This window comes from Protopterus annectens, chromosome 6.part0 (genome assembly GCF_019279795.1).
Source record: "Protopterus annectens isolate FY-2018-M chromosome 6.part0, PAN1.0, whole genome shotgun sequence".
Lineage (NCBI taxonomy): Eukaryota > Metazoa > Chordata > Ceratodontiformes > Protopteridae > Protopterus > Protopterus annectens.
The window spans coordinates 289220257-289227180 of NC_056737.1; the positions used below are offsets into that span (position 1 = coordinate 289220257).

At 37.3% G+C, this 6924-nt stretch overlaps 1 protein-coding gene across 1 annotated transcript in view; it reads right to left on the reverse strand.

The window, feature by feature from the left end:
* LOC122803823 (neurexin-3-like) overlaps nt 1-4027 on the reverse strand; it is a 2450564-nt gene extending 2446537 nt beyond the window's left edge. Inside the window, exon 1 of the mRNA XM_044073508.1 lies at nt 3501-4027. The gene's annotated coding sequence lies outside the window, so the exon portion shown is untranslated. The remainder of the gene's footprint in view (nt 1-3500) is intronic.
* Nucleotides 4028-6924: the final 2897 nt, after the last annotated feature.

Sequence of the window (6924 nt, forward strand, 5' to 3'; positions counted from 1 at the left end):
CAGAAGGTGTCACTCCACATCCCAATGGCTGGGAAGATAATTTTTCCTACAGTTTATTGCTGGACTATCTCTTTCCAATGATCACATATCCAAAGAGTTAAGAAATAATGTTAATTGCATATAAATGTTGAATTTCAGTGATATCCTATTAGAGACAAAACTGCCTCATAAAACACTGGAGAGAGAAATCATTTATTGTAAGCAATGTATCTGTTATCATTCAATACACATGAAATTTTCAGTGATTTGCACTCATGGTGGAGATACTGTTTTGATGCTATGCCAATAGCCAAAACTGTATAGGGGCTTCTTACTGCTGCAAAGATACCTTTTTATGGGATACTTAACTGAAAGCATAAAAAATGATCAGTGGCTCACAGAAAAATGTTCTGATTTTAAAAACAAATTTCAATGAAACAAAAAATCAGGCTGAAAGCATAAATGTAGCTGATAAGCATTTGCATTGCATTAGCTTTTGTTTTTTAACTTCTGTTGTAGAAATATACATGTCTTTTTCACAGATGCTCATCTACTTCTACAGAACTACAATGATATAATGAAATAATTATCAAACCTTGCTTTCCTTATGACAATATAGAATAATGTAACATTTCTAATGTTAGAAAATAAAACCTTTATGCACCACAGGATATGATTTGTAAACCATTCACATTTGGCTATTCATTTGTGCCAGGTTTCCTTATCTGAGTCAAACAGGAATGTATAAGTGAATAAATTTATAGCAGCTGACTTATCCCGAACCCTTACGTTCCTATACAAATATGGACGGATAAATCGTAAAGCAAAATTAAGACAATCTTCTTCCTTTAAATATAGGCTTAATCAACCATGCTGGAGTGGTTGTAAATTAGTATGACCAATATATCAAGCACTAAAAGAATCACACAATGCCCAAACCCTGCAATTTTCTATTTCTGCATGTCGCCATACTGAACAGCTTCCAACAGTCTCAGAAAATGGCTGATAAGAGCTTTTCTTTCTTAATCAGCGGGCCACAGTCGCCATTACGATTTGAAACAGCCAGCCTCCATATGTATTTACATTTCTAGAAGCATCATTCCAGTGCCAAATCACTCATCCAAAGTCATCACCTGTGATTCAGTCATTTGAAACAAAATAGCTCAATTAATGGGATGACAACGCATTATGCAATGTAGCCAATTTCTGTCCTTACCTATAATTTCTACAGCTGCAGTAGGGGTGTGTGGGGGTGTGTGTGATTTTTCTTGAAGAAATAAGAAAAAGCACCAATATTTATGTCGAAGTTACAAAATCATGACAAAAAACATGTAATTGAGATCGCTGATGGCTGTTCCGCCTCTGTAACCTCCTCATGCTTAAGGCTACCACCATGCTGTAGAACTGCATTTCGAGCAAGATGCCATTTTACCACTAAAGCAGAACATTTTTGCTACAGGATGCAATATATACCAATTGTTGTAAAGTAGTGCAGTGGGATACATTTTTTTTCATTCAGTAAATATATTTTTCATCACAATAAAAATCATCATCATTATTATTCATTGTGTCACTGATTAGGTGGAATCTCTTCTTCATACCTAAAATTTTAGATATGGCATACACGATACACACATAGACACACATTCACACACACACACACACACACACACACACACACAAAGAGAAACACAGCTTCAGTACTAATTTCCGTTGCATGCTTTTTATAACACGTCAGGGAATCTTTCCTTTTAGGAAAAAAATGACATAATTTGCTGCTATTCATGGAAACTAAAGTCACTGAATTGTGTGTTCTTAATGCAGGAGTGTAAGCTGTCTTCCCTTAGAGCCTGGATCTATCTAAACAGAACATAGCACAACAGCATATTTGACTGATACCCTGATAATGAACATCTTCATGCTGCTAAATCATCAAACTTATGTAGACATTCCTAATCACAAAGCATTTGTTAACTACCCCAGTTTACCTTAAAGTAGTTCATTAGTCACAGAATAGATAGTCGTGCAACCAAAATCAGTCACAGAAAGGCATGTGTATTTGTTTAAACTGTTTTAGAGAATGTGAGACCAAAATTAAACATTACTTACATTTTCCATTTAGTAAACATAATACTTATGCTTTCTAAGGGGATAATGTATGTTTTTAAGTGCTCACACTTATTTGTGTTAAGCTCTATGAAGTTTACCACACCCTGTTAAAAAAACACCTCATACCTAAATAGCATCAGGGTGCCTGTTCAAATGCAGAGTGGCCTAAACATAATATTTCTCTCATATATTGCATATATTTCTTTTCACCTCTGAAAGCTTAGTACACCAGACAAATCCCTTGTGTATAACAATCCAGCAGTTTTGCCTAAAGCTCCACAAGGCACTGGCAAGCATAGATAACAGAGGATGAGAGACTTTGCATGGATAAGGAGTATGCTTTGTAAATGGATCTTAAATCTTTAGCACTGTTTATCATTTTCTGATCTTATTTTTTAAATACTCCTGCTGCTGCATTTTCATAAAAATGCCTTCACGATTAAAATGTGAGTAAAGAGTATAGAATTCTCAAACTAAGTCAAGTTACTGAATTCTACACTCCTTTGAAACACTGATGGAGAAAATAGTAATTCGATTAACCTTAATCCTGAAAGCATGCATGAAGAGGAAAGGACCGGACATCCAGCTCCAATAGATTTATATTTCTCTGCTGCGAGTGCGGGCAGACATATACATAAAAAGCTTTTAAGTCTTTGTTTCAGTTTCATATTGTTTAAAAGTGAGCCAAGTTTTTTTCTCCTCTTTCTTTCCTTGTCTGTAAATATGGTTTAACTATAAGAGACAATACACCCATGCGTCGACATCACACACACACTCACACATAAAATATACTAATTTATATAATCATTCGAATTTGGTTCAATAAAAATTATTTCTAGACTGCTCGAGATAATTTAAAGGGTGTCTACGAGATGTAGCAGAGTGTGTGTAATTTACTTCTCTACCCATTCTTTGGGTATTTTAGATGCTGCCTTTTATAAAAAGACATTTTTTTCTAAATCTGAGGTAGGATAGGAACAAGACAGAGGGACAGAATAGTCGTTTGGGTATGGCAGTTGCCTTACATTTGCTACTTGTTTGGAAGAAAACCACAACTTGGATCGAGAAGGAATGTAACCGGAGTTTATAGTGAACCCAGTTCAGAATTATAAAAAAATAAAGAAATTCAGTGATCCACATGCTTTGGCTACAAATCAGCATTTGCTTTTGTGAGTAAGGGTCTGGAAACTGGGCTACTATTGCAAAAGATTATTCCCAAAGTGATGTCCCAGATCGTTCAAGGGACATTTGAACATTGATGGGACCGACTTTGACAATCGTATCCCATCGGATAGAAGGCAGTCGTCCTCTACGAGTCTCCCGTCGGGGATCCTGAAGGGTAGTCCCCGTCCCTCTGCTCAGCTCACCTCGGTGGTGCTGAAGGACAGCTCATTTGCCTCTACCAGCCTTACCTCGGTGGTGCTGGAGGACAGCTCCTCTGCCAGTAAATCCGCTCGAAAGTCCACGAACTCCAGGAGGGGGCAACAGGGAGACAGGTCCGCCTTGGAAAGATAACAGTATATTCCGAGTCGGGATAAAGGCTAAGAAGGCTGGATTTGCGTCCCGTCTGCTTTCCTTCCCTCTTTTGCGATGTGAAGGGCTGAGCTCTCTTACCGAGACTGGTGCAAGGTCCCAGGAATGCTCACACACTCACAGCGGCGACCCGCCCTCTATTGCACAAGGTGCCCGCGATTTAAAGAGACAGTTGGTCAAAAAAAGAAGAGCACAGCTTCTTGTTACAGGCACAGATCCAAGTGATGGCAGTCCGTCCGTCGGTCCTCTCTTAACTGAATCTAAAACGTCCCCAAATGTATTAACTTAGGTCAGACTTAGGACGGAAGGAACCAGGACGAAACAAACAGCGACACTGGAGTATTGCCCCGTTTTGAAGTGAACGCATTTTTAATTAGACGGGGGAAGAGTGCTATATTTCAGGCCGCTACTAAAGAAAGCATGACATAAGTTGTTGCGGAAGTAAAGAAAACGTGCACTTCATTTCCGTAATTTTAGTGTCGTTGTATCACTACAGGGTTATTTTTGTCTGATGTCTCATCACGTTCCACTGTCGTAAAGGGTCTTAATCACAAAAGACCTTAAATGACCCACATGATTTTAGTTATCACCATAGCTCTCAACCCTCAATCTCCAAAATGAGGAACACTGCCTCTTTTAATGTGTGACAAATGGGCAAAATGTGGAACACTTACCAACAGCCTGCTAACAACTTCACCTAGGAAGCTCATAAGATGGTTAAAATATGCTATTTTTACATATAAAAACTTACCTTGATGAATTAATATGATGCTGCCCTCTTTATCATGGATATCAGTAAAAAAATACCTAACACTGAGTGGTTGACCGATACTTTCAATGTGGAACTTTGAGGAATATGAATGTTTCATGACCTCAAATGAGGAACGTTCGTCGTAATGAGGTACACTTGTGATGTATGGTTATCACATGTTTTGAGTACCCGTGTTTGCAGTAATAACATTTATTAAATGACATTGTCAAACAGCGTCCATTATTAAGATAAATAAACTTGCTTTGTAATGTCTTTCATTCTTCTTTCATTTTCTTTTTTTTTTACAAAATGGTGTGAGTGCATAGCGGTATAGCAAAACAGCTTCTACTAACTACATCTTTCCAAAATTTGAAAGCCCGTCACAGGCCGACACAACCACACACAAACCCGCACTAACAACCTGTTCAGGTAAGTAGAAAATAACGAGTGCTGTAAGTGAAGCAGTGGTAATGTTTGCTATAGTGAAACGAGCGAATTCCATCATTCCTATAACTTTCACATTCCATAGGAAAAGCAACATCTCCATTAACTATTTAACTAATATAAGCATTCTTCCAAAATAACTGCCGCAAACAGATGATGCACCACATATCCTAACAGCTAGTGACATTCACCGAAAATAGAACAGTCAAAGAGGATATTTTCGACATCACATTACCATAGCTCTCAAATAATCAGGGAAACAGTTCAACAGAATCAGGGACAAATCCAGAAAAAAATCAGGGACAATATGGGAGTGGACATTTATAAAATATTAATACTATTAACTTGAGACATTGGCAGAATAAAACAATGTTAATTACTATACATTTTGTGAAATAAAAGATATCTATAACTCTTACTTACTGCCATTATTTATTGAGTAATGCACCATCTTTCCTCCAAGAGTCAACAGTTTTAGAAGGCATTTAGAGGGACAGAGCTAAATTTTGGAGTCTAAATCAGGGACATACCTGGAAAGCAGGGACAGTTAACAGGTATGCATTAAACGTTGCTTCTGAATCTTTACATTTATTTGTTTAATTTGATAAGTGAGCAAAGGTGCCAGTCATTAAAAAATACTCTTTTCATATATGACAGACCCTTCCATACTGGCAAAGAATGGTGCACCTAGACATACTTTTTGTACTCTACTGATCAAAATTTTCTAAATATTACCTACAGAAACCATGGCTTTTTTAGCCCATACTATGTTCAAATTATCTAAATGAAAGTCTCCAATAAGAGTTGCATAGATTAAAAACACACACACACGTAAATATATATATATATATATATATATATATATATATATATATATATATATGGGTCTATATGACAGTTCATATGATTGACTGTTTATTTGGTCGACAGTTCATTTGATCGGGGCTTCACCCCCACTAATGATGGGGCTGTGCCCCCACAAACTATATATATCAACCCAGGGTCACACAACATTGGGGAAGGGGCAAATGTCGATCAAATGAACTGTCGACCAAATAGTTGATCATATGAACTGTATATATCTCTGTAATGGTTTTAGAAGGAAAGTGGTGTAGCCAAGATTTTTCAATTTATACTCTAAAGTCTAGTACTGCTACCCCTCCATCACCCATATTGCCTTGCCACCAAATGATAGCCACACTCAATTGTAATTGACATTTAATCATAGCAATACATTGGTACAAACTTGCATATCACATCAATATTATCAGTACTACAAAGGTCAAGTCAAAGCAAAGTATCAGCCGAGTTAGTGTTACCATTTTGGGGGGCCCACAGGGCACTTACAGTTTAAATATCACTCTCTCACTGCCACCTGCAGAGTTTTAGGAGTAGTACACACTGTCTGAACTGCATCTACAATGCTCATACATTTTGATAGACCTGTGCACCATACTGTGTTGGCTCATTTCACAGAAGGCTATTCACAGTGACTGTCATTTAGTTGCAATGATGATACAATACAACAATCCAATTTACAGGGTTGGACTTGGGTGAAATGCCCTACCAAAGGGCTCTATGGCACCCCCACCACTTTCTGTTTCATCTCCCTGCACACATATCTTCCAGTGCCTCCCCATTTTCCCCCATCCCCAGTGCCCCACACTGTACACATTACTTTTTTCTTCTTTTTCTCACATTTGCTTTCTCCAGCCTTTTAAGAAGGCATGGCTTTCTATATGCTGTGAAGTACATTTTATTTATTTATTTTTATGACCTTTTCATCCAATGATGTCTTCAATAAAAAATATGATTAAGGAAAGAAATTCAGTGCTGTTGTTCAACTTTACTTTTTCTTGCATCTCTGAGTACACCTTACCTGGCCAAGACAGCACAGTGATAACTGTGTATAAAATAAATAATTTAAGTTGACCTCCCAGAAGTCATAGGATTATATATACCCTGAGATGTATTTTAGAGCATTTTCCCAACCTTTTCATCCAGTGGTGGCTTGAACAAAAGTCATGGGTAAAAAAGAATTTCAGTCTTCTTTCTTTTTTTTTTTTAAGGAAGACATAAGTTGTGTCAACTGCTTAATGTTCAAAGCT